Source organism: Haliaeetus leucocephalus, unplaced genomic scaffold (assembly GCF_000737465.1).
Source record: "Haliaeetus leucocephalus isolate CR32 unplaced genomic scaffold, Haliaeetus_leucocephalus-4.0 Scaffold795, whole genome shotgun sequence".
Classification (NCBI taxonomy): Eukaryota; Metazoa; Chordata; class Aves; order Accipitriformes; family Accipitridae; genus Haliaeetus; species Haliaeetus leucocephalus.
The window spans coordinates 4,533,970-4,561,552 of record NW_010973231.1 but is presented as its reverse complement, the minus strand read 5'-3'; the positions used below and the strand labels follow the sequence as shown (position 1 = coordinate 4,561,552).

Below are 27,583 nucleotides of genomic sequence, written 5' to 3'. Positions count from 1 at the left end.
GATTAGCCCATTGTATTCAGTGTAGGTTCAGCCTCACCTTGAGTACTATGCAGTTCTGGGCCCCACAATTTCAGAAGGATGTCCAGAGGAGGGCAACAGAGCTGGTGAAAGAGCTGGAAGGAATGTCCTGTGAGGAGCGGCTAAGGACTTTGGGTTTGTCTAGTTTGGAGAAGAGGAGGCTGAGGGGCAACCTCATTGCTCTGTACAGCTTCCTGAGGAGGGGACGTGGAGAGGGAGGTGCTGAGCTCTTCTCCCTGGGATCCAGCGATAGGATGCGTGGGAGTGGTTCAAAGCTGCACCAGGGGAGGTTTAGACTGGTCGTTAGGAAGCATTTCTTTACTGAGAGGGTGATCAAACACTGGAAGAGGTTTCCTAGAGAGGTGGTTGATGCCCCAAACCTGTCATTTGGACAATGCCCTTAACATGTTTTAACTTTTGGTCCGCCCTGAATTAGTCAGGCAGTTGGACTAGGTGATAGTTGTAGGTCCCTTCCAACGGAAGTGTTCTGTTCTATTCTATAGCATTCTTTAGCTGTGGAACTCCTGTTAATTTTGTAACTAGACCTGTAACCTTATTATCTCGTAGATCAGGCTGAACATATATCCTATAACCATGCAAAACATAGAAGAAAAAAAAAATACCCAGGCGTTCCTTTAGACTGGGACTTGATAGAAAGCCTGCTTTGATTGTGGGGACGTGACAGTTCAGGCATTTTGGAACATCCATACTTGGCAGTCAAGTCAAAGAGTTTGTTACAGTCTGTTCCCGATGTTGTTTTCCAGGCATAAGAAGCTTTATGCTCCAGCAATGATGACTGTGAAAACCAGTGTGATATCCTAGTACCACCTGTGTAGATGGGGCTATTCTGCTAGAGGTGCTGCTGTGTTTGTTGGTTTTTTGTTGTTTGGTTTTTTTTTAAATTCAGTTGCAGTCTGTTTAAAGCTTGGTCCATTTACCTGTCCCCTTGCTGTAAGCCAGCAAGTATCAAGTGGTTTGAACTGCATTATACTGGATTATAAAACACTTCTCTAGTAATGAGGTGCTTATTCTTAGCAGTGATTACAGAGGATGTAATAGACATAAATATGACTTTATGCAGGACGGGGAAAAAGGGGTTGTGAAATGACAATATAGTAGATGATTGAGCAGCTATTTCTGTTCCATTTGAAGTACAGTAAGAAGTGCATTCTGTGAAAGCATGCAGATCTTCCTGCAAAAAATTTGCCAGACTTTTATTCTGGAGATAAGAGATTATATTGGTAACCAGAAGAGAGCTCAAGAGAAAAATTGGTTGTCCGAGATAAAGTTCACCATCTGTGGTGATGATCTTTCCTGGACTGACACATCCGGGGTGTGACCAGTGCTTGCTTTTGTTTTCTCATCATGCTTGGATTTAATGACCTATATTTAGAATGAAATCCCTTAAAACTGAAAAATCATTTACATTACTTTGCACCCTTTTTGAAATGCTACACTTAAAGCAAGTTATTTCCCTCTTGCAAGGTATAGCAGTGAAGAAATGGTCCTTCAAGTGTCCACACTGTGTGGTTGGATGGGATGTGATCCATGGATGGAATGATTAAAATTTACAGCCTCCATTCACCTGCTTTTGCTCTCTATCCATTTCTCTGAGGAATTATTAACAGATGCTGAAGGCAGAAGTGCTGCATGGCCCTGAACTCTCAATGTATGAAGAAAAGATCAAACATACTTTTTTTTTTGAAAAAAAAGGAAACCACTGGAGTTGGGATTCATTGTGACTGAGGACTAGTCTGACAATACTTACTAGATTTTAAGTGAGAGTGAAATATAGCTGTTAACAATCTCATCAACTGTTGTTTTCCAATCTGTTTTTCATGTCCTACCACAGGGAGGACACTAGCAGAATGAGGAGGGATCAAGAAACTATTTTAATCAAACATTAAGCACTATTGTGAGAGGTATGGCTGGGGGTGCTGCGCTCAGAAAGAGATACAGACACTCTTCTAAAATGAGTAAGATTATTTTCCTGTCTTTTTTTTCTTCATATCAGTGCTCATCCCATCCTCCACATCATGTTTGTTAGGCTGAAGATTTTGAAAAGATAACATTTGCTTTCTCTCCATATCAAGATCTCAATCCCATCTGTGTTGACGTTTTAGCTTTATGAGGGAGAATGCATTATGTAAAGTTTCCATTAGCCTGCAAAATATTAAATTAAGTGTTGAAAACATGAGTTGTTTTTGGTGAGTGAAGCAGAGCAAGCCACAGGGATGATTTGTACTCGTCAAAATTAGATAACTTTTTTTTTTTAAAGTTAGACAGAGAACTTAGCCTACCACTCACTTTCCTTCCCTTCTCTTTACCTTTGTTCAGAAAGTGAAATACACTGAACAAAGGCCAAGTTCTTAATAACACAAGTGAAAGCATAACTATAATTTGTAGTTGGGAATACTGCGAGTAGCATATGTGGCCGTACATTCCTTTGGCAAGATGTTATTCACGTTCTCCTTGAACATATAATTATGTATCATTGCTTAATAAGGAGAGAACTTCTTTGTCAAACATTTCTCTGTAGTGTTAAGCTTTCAAACTGCATATTGTAATAGAATGTTTTGGAAGGTATCAGAAGATTCAACTGCTGCATTTTTTTTCCCTGATGGGAGATAACATTGCTACAGCATTAATTGTAGTCTAAAATAGGTAAAAGTGTAATATGCAATAGTGTATTTATGCATAAGTAGTACAGGCATATAAATGAAATCTGTCTTGACATGCACTCATGATAACATTTTTCCAGCTTGTTTACAAAATGAAAGAATATCTGTCTCTGGTAGAAAATTCTATGTTTAAAGCAGTCTCCCACTATCCTTTGAAGTGTTAAATCCTCCTAGGTTTCATTTTTTTTGGCACAAGAGTAGTGGATGTTTAAGAAGCCAACAACATTAGCTTGCACAGGAGCATTCCTGTCTTATTTTTGTTTCTAGGTCTGTTTCCTGTGTTGGGGGAAGGGGAATGAGAGCACAGCTGCTCCCAAAGTTCAAGATGAAGCTGCTTCTTTAGTGTGTTTTAAGCCTTGGTCACAGTTTCTTACTGGAAGTCTTTAAATGAGCTTTAGTCTGATCTTCAATTGCTCTTTTATAGGCATGAAATCTCTCTCCTCCTTCCCTCTCTTCCCTCACCCTCCATCCCAGTCCCCAGCAGCAGCTAAACCCACTCACTAATAAAACAAAACTGATTATCTGCAAAATAAATATGCAAGAGAACCCTCAGAAGGAAGGCATTTCAACATACATGTTTCTGAGACCAAGTAGATAATTGATTCAGCATCAGCTTGACAGGGTGATCGATTGATATTTGTTCTGAGTTGTTTTTTTCTTTTTTTTCCTTGTTTTTAAAATGTTGATGCTTGCCAGCACAAAAGATTGGCTACTTTGGATACCAAAGCTGATCCATTTGAACCTTTGTTTCTCAGATAAGCTGAACATCACAGAGAAGGGGAGATGAATTTTCTGCCTCGTTATTTATGGTACTAGCAATAATTCAGATGGAAAAGTAACAGCCTATTCCTCTCTTACATTTCCTTGTACGTATTTTAAATGAAGTCTTCCATCTGAATTTTGGCATACGTATTCCCCGATCAGAAACACTTCCATTTTTTCATATTTTTTACAAACAAATTAAAGCACCTTCTTCTTCTCTTTGTCCAGTTAACATTTTTATTGGGCTGTGTTGCAATCACATGTGTATAAAAGGAATAAACCAAGCCTGCAGTGGGAATAATACAGGTGTTGCAGCTACTTTCTTTCATGTGTTGGTAGGACTCTCTGTTGGTACCTTTGCTTATTAGACTAAAGTGTTTGGGTGAGAAGAAAAAGCACGTATTGTTGGTTGTATTTGATTTTCCTACTTGAGAGCAGCTTGATAGTTGGTATAGGAAGGGTATGTTTTGTTTAAAATGTAGAATAACAGGAAATAAAAATTGTTCCCTCCCAGAGGCGTATAGCCTGGGACAACGGGTACACAGATGGAAGTCCAGTTTTCAGCGTGGCTGTTTTAAAATCTTAAGGTAGTTTAACCCAGAAAGAGCTGACAGAGGAGTTAATGTTGGACTCTCACTGTTGATTTACAAAAGTCTTGACATACCAGGAAGATAGTAGAAACCTGGATGAGCGCCAGCATTGTAGACCAGGTAACTGAGGTAGTTACAAGCCCAGATACTGATTCAGGTAAAATGGTGGAATATCTGGTGTAGGATTTGGTTAATAAAGGACAGAGGAGAATCACAGGATATCGCTAATGCTTGTCAGCATGAGTTTGTTAAAAATAGGTCTTGTTACACTACTACCCTTGCCATGTTTTCGAAGTGCTTATACATTCGGCTGTTGATAGACTAGCAGTGTGAAAATACACATTTAGACTTCTGTAAGGTCACTCCCTTGGTGCTATTTGGCATTTTCATGAAGAAACAAGAACAATGCACAGTGAGAAGGATACATAGTAGCTGAATCAGACCTAAAGGAAGGTGAATACCGTTAAGTTTGAGGTCCCTGAGTATTTGTGTCTACCAATGGATTGCCAGTCCTCCACACTTGGACTTTTTTTTATCTGCACCCTTGTAAAAATAATCACTTACGAAGTTTATAGATGATTCAAAGATTGAGAAAATAATGAATGGAGCAAATCGCTGAGTGAGAGTGCTTGTCAAACTGGGCAAAACAAGATTGTTGCTTTAATATAGCAAATGTAACATTGTGCACCGAGAGACAAAGACATAGGACTTCTTTTTTAGAGCAATAGACTCCATCCTGTGTAAAACAAGTGCGGCCAAAGGGCTGACATGATCTCTGCATACATAAGCTAGAAAGTTTGGGAATGGGAAGGGAGATGATACTCAGTCTGGCACTGACAGGACTAAGGCTGGATTGTTTTCTCTAGTTCTAGTGTCCGTAAGTAAAGAATAAAATAGATGAAGATTCAAAGAAGAGTCACAAGAATGATTAAAGGCTGGCAGCAAGCCTTAAGTAAAAAGGTTCTTTGAGTTAAGGTGTTGAGCTTAACAAAAAGCTGAAAGGTATTCTCTTTGAGCCTTTGTAACGTATAAATCTCTGAACTTCTGGTGTTTAATTCTAACTGGGAGAATAATGGAGCCCCTCTATTCTGATTCCAGTTCTGTCATGTCTTGACAGTTTTAAAAGCTTCACAAATTTTATATATAATAAGGGCTTAAGAGTATTCAGCGAAGTAGTTAAATATAATTACCTGACTTTATAGATGGAGAAACTGGGATAAAGTCACATGCTTTAGTTCTGCCTCTGGATTTTTTTATGGAGTACATTTACAGAAATCTCAGGGTAGGGGTATTTTCTAATTGTGTTTTCCATTGAAATGGGTCTGTGAACTTTCCAAATGATGGGTAATGAAGTTATTTTTTTAAAAGAGAATTTACATTTGTTATATGAGCTCTGATTTTGAGGAATTGCATTAGTACCTGCGATCCTAAAACTGAAATTCAGTGGAAACTAAGATGAAAGTGAAAGCTTAGGGGGTTTGATAATTTTCTGGTACCTGCAAAAAGTGAACAGGAGCATGCTTAATGAAAAATATATTAAAATACTTAGTTTAATAATCCAATGACAGACATACATACCCATATATGGATTAGTCGGAAAAATCAAATAGGTGGGACTGGTATGGACTATAGCAGATTATAGAGAAAGACTGCAAAGTCAAGAAATGTGTGATGGAGTGAAACTCAGTGGAAGTACACTCAAGGAAGAACAAGTAATTCTGCTCTTAACTTTTAAAAATGCATTCTCTTATTTATAATGGAACCAGTATTATCACCCAGTATATATACATGTATATATAAATATGCATGTTATTTCTGTGGAGATGAAAAGAATTTTTTTTCTCCTGTATTAAGAAGTGCCATATGCTGATGTTGGAGGAAAGTTTTATTGCTGTTTCGTACCATTAAAATATATATTAAAGAAGTAGTAATACAACCCCTAAATTATTACTGTGCATTTTGCATAAATGTTCATTATGTACTGTCTTTTCCTATATAAGTAGCAGGAGGCAAATAATGAACTAAATAATTAATGCAGTACACAATATAGTGTTTTCAAGCAAAGTGCTTATGGTTACATAAAGCAGGAAAATTATAAGTGAAACCCAAAAATATGAAAAAAAAAAAAAAGACTGGAACTAAAGGAGCAAGGCATGGAAATAAGATCTGAAAGTTCATATGTAAGCAGTTTTCATATTAGTACATATATATATTTATCTAAACAGAGTTTGACTAATCCTTCTCAATTTGAATTTTCTCAAGGATATCTGAGTCTTGCTATCCTATGTCAAATGAATTATTTTTCAGGTATAAACTTGTCAGCAGCTGTTCCAAGGATCCAGTCTGCTTCCACCCTCATGATATGATGGGGTGTGGTGCTTCAAAACTTGGCTACTCTATGCCTGGGAAGAGTGAATCAACTTTAATTAGGTCAGTCTTTTAATGTCAAAACCCTCAAGCCTTCCACTGTCCCAGCAGATGCATGACAAGAAATTAAACCCACTAATCCCAATGCTTTGTGCATATGTGTGAACTCTTGGAACTGCAGTGTTGCGAGAGCTGTAAAACCAGAATTGTTTATGATACCAACAAACAAATAACACCAGGTCCTGCCTTCAGCCTCTTCTGAACTCTTAACAACCCAGCAAAAAAGTTCCAAGCAAATTATGAATGGTAATAGTCTTTCAGATTATAAGAATATTGAGATCACATGTTTATAAAAAGTGTTTGGCAGGTGATCCAATTCAGTGCTGAAGTTTGTGGGTTCAGCCCTGTAGCCTGACATAGAAGTTGTGGCTGATTAAACCTGAACTAATTTAGCTGCCGTGTCAGAATTATGTCATTGCTCAGAACCTTTCTAACTCGTTCCGGGTGAAACACGGCTCCCTTTTTCTTTTCTAGCTGTTGTTACTTTAAAAAACAACCCCAAAATATGATCTGTACAGTAATGTTGTTGTCTGATGTGATCAACAGGGAAAATTTTCTCACTCGTACTCATGTATAGATAGTGGATGATTGGGTGCGTAGTTCTTTGGGACTTGACTGAATTTTGCTCTAAATGTCGTCTATGTTGTGCACTTGTCACAAGAGTCAGTGTTCATTAGTATTACAGCTAATAGAGGTGGAGCATGTAAATACATTTATGGCTGTGGTTGCACAAGTGGCAAATGCACAAGTTCTAAAATGCCATATTAGGTTGCGTAATACTTCTGAAAAAAAACGGGCCCCCCCCCCCCCCCCGAGTATTTTTTGACACCTGAACAATATAAGCAAAAAAACACAGGTTTTTAAATTGAGTGGTACCAGGGAGGTTCCATACAGTCTGTATCATTATTTGAAGGGAAGAGGGGGAAAAAAAAATCCAGAAAGGAATCTGTTTTCTCTCCCCCTTTTTTATGTTCTCAGACCACAGCAGAGTTTTGGATGTAAATAATTCATTTGATGTTGTATGTATTTTGAAACAAAACTTCTCACATGCAGATATATTTTGACAGTTAAGCTTCTATCCTACTTGTGTTCAGCACTAACCTGTCTCTTTCAGTCTGCATCCTGTGAGATGGGTGCCTGAGGGAAGGGAGGGCGAGGTACCTTCTCAACTCTCCTGTGATTTACAGCAGTATATGAAGAAAATGGCAGGACCCAATGATACTGCATCATATATGATAGTTGTCGTCTTTCTTCTTGGTATACTTTCTCTTCCATTTTTCCTCTTGTTGTTTTCTGCATCAAAATTTAAGTGTTACTCTAATTTTGCCCCCGTCAGCGGACTATCCTCATAGATGAAATGAGTCCCATTTTTAACCATGTTATTTTCTTGAAGACCTCTATCCTAAATTTCAAGGTGCTTGGAGATTAAATCATGATTTATTATACAGAATGTTACCAGTGACTTCCTTCCTATCATTACTTTTTCAGAGGAGCAGGGATGGGGCCAGGGACAGTAATGCCGCCCCCCCCCCCCCCCGCCTTTATTTTAAAATTCAAGTGGTTTTTAAGCCAAATTCAGACACTGACCACAGGGAATGCTAACCTTTTTGTTTGGTTGGTTTTTTCTTTTATTATTATGAATTGAAATGTAAAGCTGGTACTTTAAAATTCAACACTAAAAGTGAGACAACCAAAATGCTTCATTTTCATTCAAGTTATCAGTCTCAATTATCATGTTGATTACTTTGCTTGGACCATTTCTACAATATTAAGCATGTATGATACTAATTCAAAGTAAATTATTAAAAATACTCTATGTTTTGTAATATATATATTTCAACATAATTTGCATCATACCTCTTTGTAATTATTTTTGCATTTCTTCCTTCAAATTTCTGCAGGATATGTTCCAAAAATCATTTATTTTCCTATGTATTGATGGAAAATGTTCTTCTGTCAAAATTTCTAACCAGGTGTACTTAAAATTGTTTTACCAGCAAAATGATTTTTCATTTTATGGGTGTTGAATAACTACTTTGCATTTATACCAGAAAAAGTAATTTTAAAAAATATTCCTGGCAGCAAAGTGTACCATACACCATCTTTATACCTTTTCCTGAAACCTATCTGCTTCCATTATGGACTGAGATACCATGGAGCCTCTTGGTATGTTTGAGTTCTATAGATAAGTGTTCACAAGGAAATAAAGCTGTTCTGTGATTTCCATGTGTCCCACATGTTAAAATGCATTACAGAGAAAAATAGATTGTTTTGTATTACATGCTTAGCTTTCACACAGCTGTGGATGTTGTTGCTGTGGGCAGCACTTTAAAAAAAAAATCTGACTTCTGATTTTGTTTGTCTAGTCTCATGCACGCTATTATCTGTGCCCAGTGGATTGAACAGTGAACCGCATCAGTTCTGGAAGTGGCTTTAGGCCATTCATCTTTGCTGGTTGTATAGGTGCAGTTCAGTTACCAGGAATTATTCTGGCTTGTTCACAAATTTGTCAGCTCCTTCTAGCAGGTGGTCCTGTTAAAGCACAGAGAGCTAATATAAGAAGAGAACTTACTAAAAAATAACATAGTGTGGCAATGGCAAAGTGTTGTAAACTTCCGCTTGCTACAGTTCTGTCTCCTTAGTCCAAAATAAAGTCTCTCAAATGTATCCTTACTCCAGAATAAATCTGTGATGTACAACTGAATATGAAGTCTTATCCTGTAATGTACTGACTGCTTCCTTAGAAAGTCATTTGACTTAGTATCATAAAAACCTGTATGATCATAGTAATGTGTAAAATTTCCATAGTTATGACATGGAAAGCTCATTTTTAAATTTGAAAGTATTATTAAGTGTTACATAACACAAACCATCAGGGCCTGGCTATTAAGGAAGCCTAAAGCTTCCTGTACTCTAGATCCATTCATTCCAAAATGGAGAGTAACATGCTGTATGTACATCCCTGCATAGCAATAGTAATAAAGTCCTGCACTGAACTGAAGGACTGTGCTTTCAACACTGCGGCATCCTCTGAGTGCTGAAGAGAAGTGTCGCTGGCAGAACAGGTTCAAGTGCTCATGAAGAACTTGATCTTTTCAATCTTTCTATTTACCTGTAAAAAGGCTACTGTATGTGGTCATATGCAGCTATCTGGGAGATCTTTTTGCGATCTTTTTCCAATATTTTCACAAATGGGTTTGTGAATGAAGATGTACTACCACATCAAAAAAGTATGCTTACATCAAGTTGTTTTCAATCTATGAACACAGAAATGAGTTGAGTAAAATGCTAAGCACACTAAAACGTGCTTACCTTCCTGGCGAATTATCTTTGCACAAGCCTGCAGTATTGCCGTATTACAAGATGCTCCAGGCTTCCTGTGAATTTCAGCCATCCCTGCAGATGGAGCAAGAAGGGTGAAGGTGCCTTTCTCATTCAGCTATTATGTCCCATTTGTTCACTGACAAGAGGGAGAACAGCCAGTCTAAGCTACTTGGCAAAATGGAGTTCTTGCTCTTTGTCTCTTACGAAAAATAAGTTTCTTCATTTCTGTTACGCTCTCCTCTCCTAAAACAATCGTTGCCTCCTCAGGCCTGATTGCAGGCATAGGAGGGTAGATAAACAAGCTTTGGACCTGTGTTATGCCTCGCCTCCATCTTCAAAATCTAGAAAGGAAGAGAAGTTGACCTTACTTTATCTGTCCTTGATCTGAAAAAAAGGGGCTTGGGTAGACTTTGCCATAGCAGGAGGAACAGAAATGGTTTAAAAGGCAAGAGATGCACATGGGTGCAGTTAGCTGCTGATGCGAACTACAGGCAAATGTAAGGTTGGCAAAACAGATACCTAGTGAGAAATTTGGGGAATAACGGGGAGCTCTGCTGCACTTGCTGCGTAGCCAGAGAGTACAGCTGCAGCAGGAAGCAAGGCTACTGTGCTCTGTAAAATGGCAGCCTTGTAACTGCGGTGTGTATTATAGATGCACAGGAAGAGTTCAAAAATCAAAGTGGCTTAGAAGAAAACTGAAGTGTATTCACACAAAAAAGAGGCTAATTTTTAAGTCAAATATTTCTGATTTTTGAATAGAGTTAGAACGACAAGGGAAAGACTTGTGCGCGTGCCTAATGGTAAGCATGTCTTACAGTGTTTTAACAAACCTGGGGTTTTTTTATATACAGTTGGCTTGTTCGCTGCTGCTGAGAATTGCATTTCACTTTGGTTAAGATAGAAAAGATACCTGATCTGTTTAGGTAACAGCATGCTGTTACAATCTGCTCCTTCTACCTTTAGAATGATCAGTCAGTTACTTTTTTGATTAAGATTGGTGTGCTTCCCAGTTACAGTGGGGTTTTCAGCACTAGACAAATCAAGATGGAAATAGATATGACTTGAAAAGAACCTGGAAAAAACAGCTAATAATATTTGTGCTTTGATCTTTGAAAGTCCAGTTCTTTTTTGTGGCTTTGTTGGCTTTTGTTGTTTGTTTGTTTGTTTGTTTAAAGAAGAAAAGCCTCTCGGAAGCAGGATACTCAGAACTTTTATTGGAAATGTTATACGCATTTTCTGAAATCAGCACTCTGTAACAGTGTTACCTAAAATTTCTAGGCATTTGGATCTGCGTTGACTGTTTTAGCCAAATACATTTAAATTCACAAAAGCTGATGAAATTTATAAACTCTGTCCATCTAATAGAAAACTCTTGTTTATCTTACCCGTTTCACCAAAACTAAGATCATTTGATGAAACAAATCTCTTTCTAGTCCAACCTGATCTTACAAAATTTTGAGGCCCCCTAGCTTCTCCCAGTTAGTACTTCATTATGAAAGATAAATAAATATTTTGCAAAACTCAATGGAAAAAGGAAATATTTAGGGCCTATATGATACCAATGAAAGCCTGTATAGTGATGGAAGGGATTTTCACAGCAGTGACAATGCAGCAGCGGTAATAGCTTAATACATGTCAAGATCATGTTGACAATTAAGCCACTTAAAAAATGTTTGTATGAAAATAAGTTTTGCAACTGCTAGTGCTGTTCTGTAATCTTAACAGTTATGCAAATACATGTGTGAAAGAAAACCAAAAATTACCCCGGATTTTTTTTCCCCCTCCAAGTAAAATCAGCAAGACGTACACCTAATCAGTCCTGCTCGTGAGCACACTACCGTCCACAGCCCTAGCCCTGTGGATTTGTAATGCATGCCTTTGTACTGCCTGAAATAGCAGTGTATGGAGAGGTGTGTTGCCAGAGACCAGGCTGGTACAACATGTGCTGTAACTTGCACACAGGCTGTGAGGTGGCCGTCGGGAAACTTGCACACATGTATTGGAATGGCAGGAACCACATCGGTGACCTTAGAAGTTACAGGCTTTGTTAGAATATTCTACAGTGTGTTTTGTAAATCCTATTTAAACCTCTACAGAAGTGAGTCTACAAAGTTGTATGGTACAACATTACCACAACTACATGATAAATAACTACCTTTAAAGAAAAGAAACATCATTGCTACTGTGAAGACTGGGGCTCTGGAAACCCACACTAGCTTCAGATTCTTTCTATAGCTGAAACTTTAAACAGTCTCTACCAAATCTGGAGCTGTGTTTTCCTAGGGAGGCAATATTGAGCTTCCCAGCTCCAGTAAAATTGGAGGCATCACACCTTCCTCCTACCTCTAGAAAAGATACGGATCACACTTTTATTAAAAAATACCTGGATGATTTACATAAACTATTCTCCTGCATCATTGGGAGGCCACTTAGCGATGCTACACTCTAGTTACGTGCCAGTTACATCACCCATTTAGCTCCATTTTCTGGGTTTTTTTTGTGAATAATTTAGCAACAAGATATTTCAGTGAAAATAGGACAAAAAAATTCTCAGTGCAAACAGAAATGAAGACACTTCCCAAATATTACAATGGTCTTAACTATTGTTAAGACTACAAAGGGTTTTTTTTTAACGCTCTCATTCAATAGGAAGTGCTCTATGAGACCAGGCAGTGTCTCTCAGCTGATAATGCAGTTTTGTTTCAGAGCTCTACTCCTTCTGTAAGGTTTTCCTCATGCTGTTAATAGAACAGATTTGCAGGTGTGGAGGAATATATGGACAGTATAATTTTTTTTCCCCTTGTTATTCTAAAATGTACTGTGTCTCACTTCCACAGTTAAGAACTTTTTATCCAGGATAAAAATGTCCTATCAACTTCCCAGAACATAAAATAGAAATAAGCCCAATTGCAATTCTCTGCTTTGAAGTGAATCCAAGAAAGTTTCTGATACAAGTCACTAATAATTGATGGTTTAGAAGAATTTGGGAATAATACTTTCATTGCCCAATGATAAATAAATCCCAGAGGAGATGTCCTGTAGCAGAAGCTGCCTGACTGAACTCGGCAATTAATCGATCTACCCCTAATGTAAAGAATTAATTAAATTTTGATATAATTATGTTGTCAAGGGATATCAAATCGGTGATCAAAGCTGTGCAAGTGACTTTTAAAAATTAAATTAGTAGCCCCCTTTTTTTTTCAAGATAAAGGTCAGAGTACAATTGAGTCACTTGAACTGTTTTATTCCAATTAGAAGGTTAATTAGAGCATTTCCTTCTATCCCAATAATACAGTTAGGTCCCTTCCCTTGCAGGTATTACATCAGCTAAAAATTTAGTTGCTTGTCCCTCACAAATTTGCTCAACATACCTCATGTACATGGGAAGGCTGTTTTTGCTGTTGTGGAGAAGCATTAAATGACTCCAAAGGGTGATCCATGAAAAGCTCACCTACTGCAGAAGCAGGCACCTAGGACCAGGCAATGGGAATTGCTGAACCACAGAAGGTTTGGTCTCTGGGCTCGGATGGAAGGTGCACTAGCCTCCCCAGCCCTGTCAGTGCAAGTTTAGGCATGCCTTGTAAGCACAGGCAGAATTTACAGACTGAAGAGGAAGACATACCAGAGATTAAGTAGTTGGAGTTAGGGTAATCCAGATTGCTTTCTTGGGGTTGAGGGCTGGGTAGCTATAGTCCAGTCTGACCCTATTTTACATGCCACTGTGGGTCTTCTCCTCCTGTGTGTTTAAGGAGAGAAGGAAAGCTAACCCCAGCTAATCTGGGACTGGGGTAGTGAATGGGGAAAGGCAGGTAGTGATCACTGTGCCTTCCTCCTCCAACCCTGCCCTTTTTCATGCATCACTGAAGGCTTGTAGGCTTTGAGGTGCTAGCAGGTTTTAGAAACATGACTCATTGCTCTAAAAGGCTGGGAAGTTGTGTGCGCGTGCCTTTCTCCTTTGGTTGGGACTGGGAGGGATTTGCCAGCCTTTCCGGGTCAGAAGGGGAATAACTGGAGTCCATTCTGCAGTTGCTAATTCCCACTTAGCTCTACAGTCCTTAGCAGTTTGGCTTCGCTGTAGGAGAGGGACGAGAGGTGGTGCATTCTTGGTTTGTGAGTTCACGTTACCTGCTGTCCCTGTAGGCTGGTACCAAAAGGGGCATCCTGCTAGCTAGCTATCTTGATGACTAACACAGAAGCCCTGGCGATCACATGGCACGTTGGAGAGTCCGATTAGAAGAGTTGTTACAACAGAAAGTTATTCGGGATATGCATGGGAGGGAGTAGTTTTTTCACGGACTGATTGATCTGCCTTACACCTCTCCTCTCCTTCCCCACTCCCTTGCGCTGCAGCCATGGGATCGTGGGCTCTGAGGCAAGTGAGGAAGAGCCCAGCACCCAGGAGGGCTGTCTCAGTGGTGACAATCTCCAGTTAACTGAATTAGAGGCAGAGTGAAAATCTCTTGCTTTTCAGTTCTTAAGCCCTGTAGCTGCATCTTTTCTCTATGTGCTCTGTATTTTCCTTTGTGTTTGAGGTGGTCAGTTAACTTACCTGAAATAGCCTTGAGCTACCCAGAGCAGTTTGGATTTTAGAGCATTTGTTCAGCTTCAGCCTTGGGATTTTGTAATAGTTTGGGTTTGGGCTGCTAGCTGGAAACGTACTCTCCAGTGTATTTCCCAATTTTTTAACCTGAGTGAGTCATTTTAGATTGGGCGGCCTTCCTCTTCTGCTCCTCAGCCTTCATCTTCGTCCTACACTGTGGACGTTCCCTGGGCATTGTAGGGTGGTGGTGTAGGTGTCTGCCCATGGCTCTCTGGGTGACCTCGTCGGCAACTCCTTGGCTCCCTCGGTGGATCCTTTTCTCCTGGAGAAAGCCACGAGGGGGAACGATGGAAGGGCCCGGGCAGTCTCCCCCTGAGCTCCCAAGGCAAAAGACTGGGATATGTGTCTAATACCTCTCACTAATAATGATGCTTCAGATCTATTATTTATTTTTCTAGGATCTTTTAAGTAAAAGTCTAGTGTGAGTATTTGGTATACTGTGTTAGCCTGAATTTTGTCTAATATGGAAGTTCTGTATTTTTGCCAAATGTGCTGTAAATACTTAAACTTTGTTTTTTCCTTCCGCCTTTTTAAGTGTGTTAGGGAGAGTGGGAAGACACAAGCTCATACTTCTAGATAATGATTTTGAGCAGCTTTTATTTCTTGTTCTTTGAAGTATGTATCTGAGGGAATAGAAGGTACTTTATTTTGTCTGCAGGCTATTTTAAATGATTAGCCAGTGGTGTTTTCTGTATACACACAAATGTACACATGTACCTGTATGTGCAGACACATGGACATGCGTGCACTCACACATATAAGCAAACATATATAAGCACCCTAGACCAAACTCTTTAAGAAATTGGTTTTCCTCTGTATTCTCATCCTGCTTTGCTTTCTAAAAAGTAGTAGCCTGAAAGGTTTTAACCCATTTTCTGCATTCTCATCAAATACAGTATTTGCCTAAGCGTTAAGGTGTCAGCCTGCCCTATTTCCTTTTCATAGAAGCATTCTTCACACCTATAACATTCTTCTGTTTTTCATACCAGAAATATTCGCATCAATCTTAAACCTTTGCCAAGTCACTGCTGACCCATGTTTTTGTAACACTTTATTTGCAGTGTGGTTCTCTCTTTTGATATAAAATGTCGACATGTATACAGGACAGGTTAATTTATTTGGAGAAAGCCATGACATCACTTAAAGGCTAGGCTGGCAGCTGAGAATATGGTTTAACATAATCCTTACCTGTTATAATTATGCTGGAAGTAATTTGCAGCTTGTTGTAATGAAAACAGTATGTCAAACTGAATTGAAGATTATCTCTGGTAGAGGGAGGAGTTTCACCACACAAAAATCTTACCAAGCGGTGTGGGTTTTTGTTTGGTTTTGGTTGTTTTTTTTTTTTTTTCTTCTGCAACTGAATTAAATATTGCAGTAATCAGAAGGCTATTGCTTCAAATAGTAAGTTGAGGTAGTTGGGGAGGAGTGCATTAACTCCAGGTGACACATTCGTGTTTCAGTGTATCCGCTGATGCTATTGCATGCGTTTTGGCCTTTTAAATATGTGATAAATAGTACTTATGTTTAGTGCTGCTTTACATCACTTGATCATATTGCAGCCAGCTGTGTGCAAAGAAACTCATAAATGGGTCCTTCACCAGAAGGATAGTTGAAGAAACTGTCCAATACGGAGGTACCTGTTTTGGTCTGGCAAATCGCACAGATTACATAGTGCTGTCTTAATTAGTCCCTCTGGTGTGCTCAAATGCTGAGCTTGTGATACCTCATTGCTTGTGACAAAATTGTGGTGTTTAGGAGGAGGTAGAAAATGCTGAATGTATAAACTTCATTTGAAATCACATCAGGTGTATCAACATAAATGTAGTTTTTCACTTTTTATGCATGCGTTCATGGTTTTCCCCCTTTGCCAAATAATTGTTAGTGGGCCTTTCTTAAATTTTCTTCCTTTCATCTCCCTTGATCATCAGACTGTATTGAGAGAAACTGGTTTAGATGTTTAATCTTTTATGTCTTTGTCCTTAGGTATTATAGGGCGTTACTCAATGACAAAGTGAGATAGTAAATATGGTAGCCACTGTATTCTACTCGTTGTGATGATTAAGTGTACTACCAGAAAGACCTTTTTGAATTTGTGTAATTTGTTGGTAACTTCCTTTCTTTGTTAATTTTTGCCCTCTTGTCTCTGAGTCATAGAGGAATAGTTAAAATTCATGTGTGAGAGGGAATGAGTACTGGCTGATGTGTGCGCTACCGTTTGTGAAGGCTCAGTGGGAAGAGGGGTGACTGGAGGATGGTTCATTTCAGTGGTCTTCAGACAATGGAAAAACACCTCTTTGGCAACCACTAGCAGCCGCAACTGTCTGAGACTCTGACCTTGTTGCTCTCTCAAGAAGAAAGAAAGTGCAACAGGCTCACAAATAATTTCATTAACAACTAATTTGTGTGTTACTCCTGATTTGCTTAGCAATTCTGACACAGAAATATTATCCTTATTTGTTAAGGCAGGAGTACCTTATTTTGAGCTACAAGAAAACTGTACGGTCATCCCTTGCTAGAAACGAAGTTTGTGTTCACAACAAGTACTGCATTTGCTTATTGTATGTTATGTAAGGTCTCCTTTGAACTTGATAGGCATGATATTTCACAGGAATACTGGAATTTTGTTATTTTTTGGAATGCACCGTCAGGCAATGCAAATATTATTGGTTCTCAAAATACCAGTTTATAGGAACATAGTATTTTCTGAAATATGCTATTTTAAAAATAATGATGAAGTGGTGACACAAATCAATAAAGCTAGGGGATTTTCAAAGCGGAGGCAAGTCTGAAACATCTCTCCTTTAGTCTTCCTGTTGTGCACTGGTACTAGCTTCTGCTCAAGCCTTAGTTTTAGTGTCAGTTCTAATTCTTCTGAATTTATCTGACAGATTTATCTCTTGTCAACCACAGGATTTGTATGCCATCTCCTATTTTATTTTCTGATGTCTGTACTTAACTGATTTGTTTCCTATCTGCCTAGTCCATCTTTTCATTTTTGGTAAAATGGATTTATCTTGTTTTTATGATTAAATGGAAGGAGTTGCTAAGGAATCAGATCTGGATCCTTTATTACATTTTAGCATTGTTCCTCGGAAACCTGATTATATCTTGCAAATTAGAGTAACATCTCGAAGGTAATAAATCCTGCATAGCTTGTTAAATGTCCCATTTTTTATTTCTAGATTCTTACTGAAGCAGAATGATATTATTCCAAACTTTGCTGAGTGTGAAGTGTTCTGCTGTTGCTCTGTATGTTCACTAGTAACTAAGCATTTGCCATGCTAGGACAGAATTATTTTGTCTCAAAGACTTACATTCAGAGTTTGATTTTTTTTTAACTGTCTGTTAAATAATGGCTTTTTATTAATGATATTTAAATATTTATTGCCTCTCAAAACAGTTGTAAAAAAGCAATGGAAATACTTTTCTAGACAAATTCAAATCCATGTCTATTAAGCTTCTGTTTATCTTCTGTTCTCAACTACATGGTTGATACCTGTTTTTTGTTATTTGATGGGCTATAAAATTTAGTTTTGTGTCTGATGCATTGAAAACATGCAGCATATACATATATTTTGTTACTGCTGGTAATTGGATTACTTCCTTCTAAGGGTTTATGGTATAGATCCATTTGCATTTATGAAATAATTTTAATTGGTGTTTCTGACTGGGAAGTGTTCAGAGTACGTGTGTGTTTTCTCCTTCTGCCCTGGCTTCTGAATACCTTACAGCTTTACTCATGTGAGCAGCCTTCATTAATAAAGAATTCTTTTGACAGTCTCCTCTCTGAGATGTTTCTTGACATTTCTCAATATTTTTCTCCGGTGAAACTCTTGTTGCTGACAGTGAGACACTGAAATGGAGCTGCTGCAGAGAGCTCATTGACCTATTATCAGATGCATTTGGACACAATGCATTTTCAGTCATCTCTAGATGAAAACTTTGAAAATAAAAAGTGTTGCTTTTTTTTTTTTTTTTTTAAAACACCACCCCCACCCTGACCCCACACCCCCGTTTCAGATTTTGGCTTCATATCATTGGTAATGATGCAGCTGATCAGTTTAGGAAAGTAAATACATGATATGGTTGCCTCTGGTGGGAGAGATTTAATTCAGTGAACGAAAAGGACCATTTCTTCAGCAAATCAAATGTCCTTCAGTGATGCTTACTTGAAAGTTACACTTCCGAGAGAAGCTAAAAACACTGGACAGGAATAATCATTCCTGTTGGCAAGGAACAGGAAGGCAAGGTGATGAACTAAAAGAGACGATTAAGAAGTTAGACCCCCAAAAATATGTGTATTTAGGGAGGAAATAGGAGTGAAAATATAAGTAAACAGAGCACGCAAGCATATATAATGGAAAGAAATTCCTGCAATAAGACAATGGATCCAGGAGTATTTCCAAGCCATGAGGTGGTAGCCAGGTTCATATACCCGCTACCTCCTGACCTGTATTAGATGGGAACTATACCCCTAGAATATGTTTCTTAGCGCAACATGATGAAAGATTGGTGGCCCAGGGGGTCTCTGCCCTGCCTTTCACATATTCCTGTCCCCACTGCTGGGGAATGGTGGGGGTATGAGAAGGCTGCCAGGTCAGTTTGCTTCCAAGTGAGCATTCCCAGGTTTTAGCAGGGTCATTTTGCAGATAGAAGAGTTTTCAGCTGCCTGCTTGCCTTAGAAGTCTATCCATTATCTGCTATTTGAAGTCCATGTTGGGATCGGGACATGTTTTAGTTTCTGCCCTGGAGGGCTAGCAATTTTTGTATCCCTGCCTCACTTTAGTGTATCATGTGTATATATTGTAGGCTCTCACCGCTCTGAAATTGTGTGCTGTTGGTCCATTAAGAGTTGCTAATTAGAGAAGATCGGTGGAAAAACCTCATGTGTGTGTTTCAATTTCCAAGATTACCTGAACCCTTGGCATATAATTCGTTACCAAAACAATTGAGAGCCTGCACTCAAAATGATGGGATAATATTATACTGCCTTTGTTAAGGCTTGTACTAGGAAAAGAGGAGACGAAGGACTAAATGAAGGAGGAAAAGTTATCTCCTCCCCTTCTCCACCATGGCTTGTTTTGGTTTATGTTAAGGTCAAGAAAATTACTCTTTTACAGACAGTATCTAGCTGCTTCTTTTAATCTGTAGTGCATGGGATGGCTAAATACAGGAATGCACATGCAATATTTATGTTTCTGTGGGACAAAGATATGCTCTTAACTTGGCCTGATCTGAAAATAAAAGCTTTTGTGTCAGGATAGCTATTTTGGTCAGAATCACTATTGCTTTTTTAAAGCCTATAATCATTATGCTGCAGCCCCTAGTATTAATGGTGTTTACAAGTATCTCATATTTCCCTTTCCATTTGGGATTAAACTGGTCCCATATAAGCACATACTGTGTCTTGATAAACAATGGTGCCGAAATGTGTAAAGCAGTGCTCATTTCATACATACTGTTCAAAATCTCACCCCTTTTTCTGTGAGGTTGCCTTTCTTAGTAAACTGTTAATTCTTAATTCATGACCACTGACTGAATCTGCATTTTCTCTCCAAATACTCTCCCCAGCTGTACTGCTGTTGTTCTGAAGAGCTGATAAGTAATGAACGGCAAACAATGTCTTGCAGGGCTCAACCACCTGCTGTCAGAGTTAGGTCACTGGAGAAACTGTGGCTCTTTGCTAGAGTGTCCTCTATAAATGGGGGGCACAGTAGGAAAAGATGAAACCTGAAGTCAGTGGAGTTCTGCAGCAGCTCTGGAGAGGGATTTAGCTGGTATAGACTTGATGCAATACTGATGAAAACGTGTGGAAAGCTGAGCATCAGAGATCACGGGGAATTCTCCATTTCTACCTGCTCAGTAAGATCTTAACCACAATACATGCACTCTTTGAGGTGAAGAAGATCCCCTTGTTATTTTGAAACTGACAATAGTTGCAACTATCAATATCACATGGTAATACCATCACTTTAGTAAGGGGATTTCTTTCTTCACTTGCTTTTTGCAGGCGTAGTTAGGGTCTGTGCTTGTGTGTTGCACACAAGTCAACTCACCCATTCTTTCCTTCAAACTGGACAGGGTCAACATGACTGTTAGACTGCAAATATTTTGATAAGGGCTGTTTTGACAACATGCAAAAATACTTCCTGCAAAGGATAAAATAGCTGAAGATAGAGAAAAGAAAAATCTAATTTCCTTGGGACTTAACAGGATAGAAATTTTAAACCCTTGATTAAAATGTCTATCTTACTCTGCTTCTAAGCATTTTGCTTACTTCCTCTTTTCTCTGTGTCTTTGAGAGGAGGAAACTTAGAAAATGGGAATCCAAAGCTGAAAAAAATCTATTTAAAATAATGCACTAAAAATATTCAAAGTTTATAAAAGAAGTCATTTTAATGGAAAATTCATCACATCATTGGTAATTCCTTTTACTTTGATAAGTTTCCCATGAAAATTTTGTGTTCTCTCTGTGTTGAAATGAGTGTGGGTATACTGCAGTGAAGTAATTTGGAGTGGAGTCTTTCTGCTCTCCTTTTTTCACATTTGCCTTTCCCGATCTCAACAGAATTTACCCCAAAACAATATGTTGACTTGTTTTTTTACTATCTTTTGCTACTACATTAGTTTTCTAACATTGACTTAGTATCTGAGATTGGGTGGAATTGACTCAGAGCAGCATCTAGCCAGTAGTCACTAGTGCAGGTGACGTTTTAAGGAAATTGGAAATCTCTCCTTTTTCAAGTTCTTCTGTGTGTTAAGTATCTTAAGTTCACTGAAAACATTGGTAAATAACTTAATACCTGTAAGAGATGCTTTGGTGTTAATTGCATGGAATCGTACCTCTTTCAGATGGTGTGGGTTGGTTTATTGTTATATTGATCTTTAGGGTAATTGTGATGTAAACTGCCAGTAGCTTGCTTGGTCATCAGGAAGGCATAGAGGTCCTGAAGTAAATAATTACTTTTTGCTTCCTTTTTCTGTTGCTCTAACTAGATAACATAAGCTTTTCTGGCCAATATTTTTTTGAGTAGATGTTTGACCCATATGTCAGGTAACCGCAAACCAAAAACCTAATCCTGCAAACACCAAAGCACGCATGAAACTTGCTCAGAGAGGCATTTTTACTGACATGGAGATTGCTGAGGTGAATAGTGACTCATCTGCATGTAGTAAGAAATCCATGAGCAGAATCGTTGGCTCTCAGAAGTGTGAAGGTGCCCTACAATTAAGCTTTAAAATATGTTTTATCTTTATATGAAGAATTACATCAGGAGAAAGCACTCCTGTGTGCCTTATCAGAAACAATAAGAATTCTCCAGAGTGTTTCTTTTCAAAGCCTTTCAGAAGTCTTAGTATGCAGAGTATGCCTCTTCTTGTGTCTAGACTAATTTTCAGAGGTCTTGACTGGGCTGTTTAGTCTGACATGCACCGCAGGAGTCTATTAAATAAAATATACATAGATTAAAATTCCTATGAAATTACCTTTTTTTTTTATTACTTTATTTCTTCATCAGTAGGTCCTACATGAATAATATAAAATTGTATTTTAAAAATGTTTCTTCTTCCACACTGATACTTTCTGCTTTTCATTAGATTAGCCTAGTTTAATACTCTGGCTCTTGTGCACTAACAAAAAACTGCACCATTTGGCTGGAACTATATCAGCAATTATTTAGGTCCAACCAGTTGATACTAGGAGTTACTCAGTTTCGAAGTAATGCAAATATTTCTACTGATCTTTCAACAAAGCTGTACCTTTGTGTCTCAGCATCCAACTCTGGGTGTTAAATATCAGGTACTCTATTCTGTGGAAGCTTCCCTGTATTTTCACTGTATTTGCCTATACTCAGCTGTAATGTGTTCTTAAGAGGCTAGATCTACGTGATGTAGAGGTTCGGCATGGTTTGGTTTCAAACTCTGAATGTGGGCAACCTTGCCAAACATTACCTGTGATATTAATTTAATTGGTAATACTGAGTATTTTTGCTGGGATGTCGTGAATGTCCTAAAAAAGATGGGAGACCTAGTTTATAATCTGCTGCTCGGTGTCTGAGTGGCCAGCTGGTTACTCTGTATGGAGAACTTCAGTGGGTATGTGTGGCATGAGTAGTTTTAGGAAATCTTAATTGCCTGTGCTGTTGCTTTGATGCAAAATGCAAGACAGTAAACTGAAGGAAGTAATTCTGGTCTTGTGTGTTTTGCTTTTGATCTTCTGAACAAATTTAAATTTACTGTAAATTGATCAAAGTTAGGAAACTGAAGCCAAAAGTATCACTGAAGTGATGCCCCTAGCAAACCTGGTAAAATACCAGTTGTAAAATTTTTGAGTGCTCCTCCTGTAGTTTCTTGCTTCCTTTTTATGGCTATTAACTATACCATATTGTTTCTGGTTTGCAGGTTATTATCCCACCTGACATTTGCATATGCTGAGTCCTTATCCTGTGTCATACTACTTTCTCTTACGTCATACAAATCCATGCATACCGCATTCACAGAATACATTCATCGCAAGATACTCTTCACTGTCCCTTAGAAAGGAGCGTGCTGTAGATAAACATGCTTTTAGGAGCTTTAGATTTCCTGAATTTGAAGTGAGTTAGGCTCTTCAATGTAGGCACAGGCTCTGTCTTGGGCCTCTGCTTTATTTTTTTCTCACTCTGATAGTTTTGAGATATAAGATTCTAAAGATTAAAAGGTAGAGTCATGGGGTCAGTCAGAAAGGATGAGTGGGACTTAGTAACTAGAAATGGAAGTATTGACCATAATTGAATCTGTTCAAGTGTGTTGCAATTTAAAAAAACTGTTTCTTTCATGCTAACATCAAAAACAAACAGTGCTCAGATACAGACAATCCAGTATTCTTGAGACATTAATTGAAAGATCAAGCACCATAAGGCAGCAATGCAAACTTCCTTAATTTAGTCTCATAACTGTGTATCATCCCTGGCCAGTAAGGGCAATTTACTGTAAATCACTTCAATTCTTGTCCTTCCTGATAACACCGTACCACATTGTCAATTTGAAACACTGCCTGCTCATTTTTGCTTGCAAACTGCAATGTTTCTTTTACGATGTATACACACAAAGATTTCAGTCTGTGTTTGTATACATGCGAACTGTGTGCCTTATTTGCAAATGTATGTTGGCATATGTATTTTCCAGCTAGGAACGTGAGTGGATTTTGCTGGTGGGACTTTACAAGAGGTACATGCATTTGTATTAAAATAAAAGTAATTGTTGAAATCTTCTTGAAATCATGCTGATTTTCTTCATGGAGATTCCATATTAGAAATAAAAAATACACTTTATGTTTTACCAGATTTATGGACTCTGAAATTTTAATATTTAAGTATTATTTACGTACATGTCAACTGCAAACATCAGGAGATAGTTGTCCTGGTTTTCAGATTACTTACTTATTGTCAGAATAAGTCAAGCATGCAGTCAGTCAAAAGTGGGTGTATTTTATATTCCATGCGTCATAGACTAAGAACCTAACCAGAATTGTGTCTGATATTTATCTGCAATTTCAGTGAAGCATAACCTTTTCCATTATCAAAAACAAAAGGGCCAAACTGATACATTCACATGCAGCTAATGAGCGCATGTGACACAGAGGACAGAAAACCATCTTCACAGCCTGGGGCAAATTGCGCTACGGCAGATTAAAAAAATGCTGGGTGTTACTGCAGCTTGGTATGAGATGGGTCATCATCAGGCTTGGCATAACTGGCTGTATGATGCCTTATTCATCCCTCCAGTTGTAAAATAAAAGACATGCGCTTAAGCCACCTTGGAGTTATTTTTTCCCCACTGCTGGGCAGTTAGCTAACTGAAGAATATCTGTTCCTCATAGTAACTGACTCAGCTCAGCTGACCAGCGGTAACATTAGGTCATGTCAGTTCAGTTGTTTCTGGTCCATTCTGCATCCATTCAGTGATGCATGAAAGTGCTCTGAAAACATAAATATCTAGAAGGTATATGTATTTCATCTGCAGAAGTGATTTAGTGAGTCTACAATTTCTATGAGGTAATGCTGGAGGCTTTGTACAGCTACACTCTTTCATTTTAGTGCCGCACTGTTATTAACATTGACTTCTACACCACAAGGTACTAGCAGAAGTCATCCCATCTGCCTTAGATATTTGTGAGCTTTTTCCCTTACCAGTAATACGTTCATCGGTGGAGGGCAGCTCATACTACAGATATAAACGGGAAACGGTTAAGGTATGCATGTGATAATGGGCAAAAAAGAGACACCAAGTTCAAGTATAACTAGGGTATTTATTTTCTGAGAAGTGGTAGTGTGTTGCTTGACTAGAACACTTGCTTTATTTACAGAAAAAGACTCCCATGTCTTAGCTCAGAGGACAGTGCTGGCTCTGCCAGTTCCTTGGAAGAAAAAGTATTTTTTTGGAATGCAACTGCAAAACATGCATGGCATTTCTGAGGCAATTAAGGGATCCTGAGCTTTAAGGGAAAGTAATTCATGTTCTGTCTAGTTCTGGTAATGTTCATGTTCTGGCCAAGCTTTTCACAACGATAGGTTTTTATTAGTAGCATTAGGAGTATTTGTGAATGTGATATTAACTCTATGATGTGAGTAGCTACAAGAGACTGCCTTGTGTAGGAACTGTCATGCTGTTTGTCTGGTACCAGTCAGGTCCTTTGTCCAACATTAGTCTTTCAATTTATGCTCCTGCATTTTTAGATTTTTTTGTCTTTACTGTGAGCTGTCACTTTCGGTATGATCTGAATTTTAGAACAAGAAGAGCATTCAAATTATAAATTCAGAATCCTGAAAACATTTTTCAGGAGAATATATCTGTGTAAACACTAACTTTGGTAGAAGTAGTTATAACTGAGCAGCTTTTGCTCTGGCAACTAAGACCAAGTATGTGTGGGAGGAGGTAGCCTAACACCTAGAGGCTTGTCTAGATGGGATCACCACAAAAAGGCACTTTCAGTGCCAGCTGAGGACATGAAGATGAGAGCAAGCAGTGGGGAGGCCACCCCCACATCAAGGTGGGTAGATGTTTGGCCTTTCTGGACGTCTTCTGTGTGGCTTCTCAACAGGCTAATGCAATTGCATGGTAGGGGAGAGAAGAGGTCATCTATAACCATCCATTTAGAAATGGCTTTTGAGTGTAGGCAGAGTCATTTGGTGTGGAGTAATAGGAGTAGCCTTGTTACTGTGCACTGTGTAGTTCATCTGTTTGCTGCTAGTGTTTGGAGGTGTATATTTAGGATTAAGACTCAGAAAGTCTCAGTTGCTAATTGAGCTCTGCGAGCCCCCGGTGTCTGGTCTCAGAGAGGTCATGCTAGTCTTTATCTTGATATGCAAATATTTAAAATGAGAAGAACATCTGTTAACAACATAGGATGTTGCGTAGATGATTTGATGGTTGTAGTGGTCTGAATTAGGTGAAGTGCTGTGATAATGCCACTAAGATGGCTCTAAGCCACCAGTATGATGCAGCTGTGAAAAAGGCTAATGTGCTTCTACGATGCATTAGACATGATACTTTTGTAGACAGAGGGAAAAATGCTAACAGAATTTCACAAAGCTTTCCTGAGACCTCATTTGGAGTATTGTGTCCAACACTCTTCACTTGCAGTGAACAGAAAGATGGACTTAAATTGGAACAGGTGCAAAGACAGACTACTAGGCTGATCAGAGTTACATGGTATTTATCGTTCAAAGAGCAAATTAGAAAGCTTTTGTCATTTAGCTTAGTCAAATGAAGGTCGAGAAGGGATAAAGTTATTTTTCGTAAATAAATCTATGGGTAAACATCAGCAACGAAGAACTGTTTCAGCTGAAGTATAACCAATTTTTCTGGTATTGATATTATAAATTGCTCCAGAATGAATTTAGACAAGAAATTATAAGAACTTTCCTCAAATTTCTTCTGAACGGGACAGCGGGGCAAAGAACCTGAACAGTTTTAAGCCCCAGTTTATTAAGCTGCACAGGAGATTTTATTCTGGAATGACTATAGAAAGTTAAGTTATGAGACGAGTCTTTGGATTTGAAGTATTTAGGTCTCCAAGGGGTCTGAAGGGAGATTGAAACTGTTTGTTTCATTATATTTATTTGGCACTAACAACGTGCTTCAGCATTTCCACTGGTTGCTTGTGGATAAGAAGTATGTTTTTTCTGCTCTTCTCCCAAACCCTTTAATAACAACTTATTTTACTTGTTCTACCTGCCATCTTCTCACATTCACCATGGAACTGATCACAAAATCTGGGATCAGGAATGAATGGCTCCCCTCAGGAAACAGAGGATAAAATAGGTATTTTTATCCCTTTTTGTTGTGTGGTGCATGGTTCACTTCCTGTGATCGTTAAGGAGAAGTTGTTACTTGGCAATTGTCAAAAAAATACACAGCTATTGCAAAGACATAGGATATAGGCCGTGCCCTCAGGGTCCATCTCTCCCTCTGTGGTTTTCTATAATCATTGCTGTTCCTATAGCTATTTTGCCTTTTGTAGGGTATTGAGAAGCATATTGTGGTGTTTAGGGCACGTGGAACAGATATACTATGGAAACTTCAGAACTGAACATTCATTGCATGGTTGCCTGCAGTTGCACATCCATCCCAAGGGGACCATCCCATGTCTCTGAACTATGCTGAGGCACACATTGAAATGCCATGTTGGTGATCCAGATGAAGTGTTGCATTCTTTCTGCTCCTCAAACTTTGCTGTTTGGTGCATGGAGTTTTTCTGTCATGTTGTCTGAAGAATATATGTATTTGCTGCCTCCTGTACCCCAGAAGGGTTGTTCTCAGTAAGTGATGTCTTGCAGTTTGGTTATCCCTCTGCCTTTGCATTTGCAGCATATCTGTGAGAAAGTGGACTTGCAGGAGAATCAGCATATCATCGAAGACCTCAGATTGAAAGGGGAAATAACAGAAGGAAAATGAGATGTGAAATTCTTTCACAGGCTCTAACTTTGGTATTAAGTAACCAGAATGTGGGCAGGAAGTAGAGGATGTTAAAGAGCAGAGCTTCCATTAGGTTGTCTTGTTTTTCAGAAAGCCATGCAGCCTGAGAGACGTGTAGTGTTTATAACACATTCATGGCATAGCTGCTTCCTGGTAAGTGTGCAACAGGAAGAAGTGTTGTTCTTAAATTAGTAAGTGAAAAAGCAGCTGGTGAATGATGG

At 38.6% G+C, this 27,583-nt stretch overlaps 1 protein-coding gene across 4 annotated transcripts in view; it reads left to right on the top strand.

Annotated features, from left to right (window-relative positions):
- The first annotated feature begins 2,107 nt into the window (after positions 1-2,107).
- Positions 2,108-27,583, top strand: part of TBL1X (transducin (beta)-like 1X-linked) — a 179,549-nt gene continuing 154,073 nt past the window's right edge. For 3 of the 4 annotated variants that reach the window (XM_010581590.1, XM_010581588.1, XM_010581589.1), the window contains exon 1: positions 6,376-6,481. The gene's annotated coding sequence lies outside the window, so the exon portion shown is untranslated. Of the gene's footprint in view, positions 2,165-6,375; positions 6,482-27,583 lie in introns of those variants that run through there. The other variant, XM_010581587.1, reaches the window with a different exon arrangement.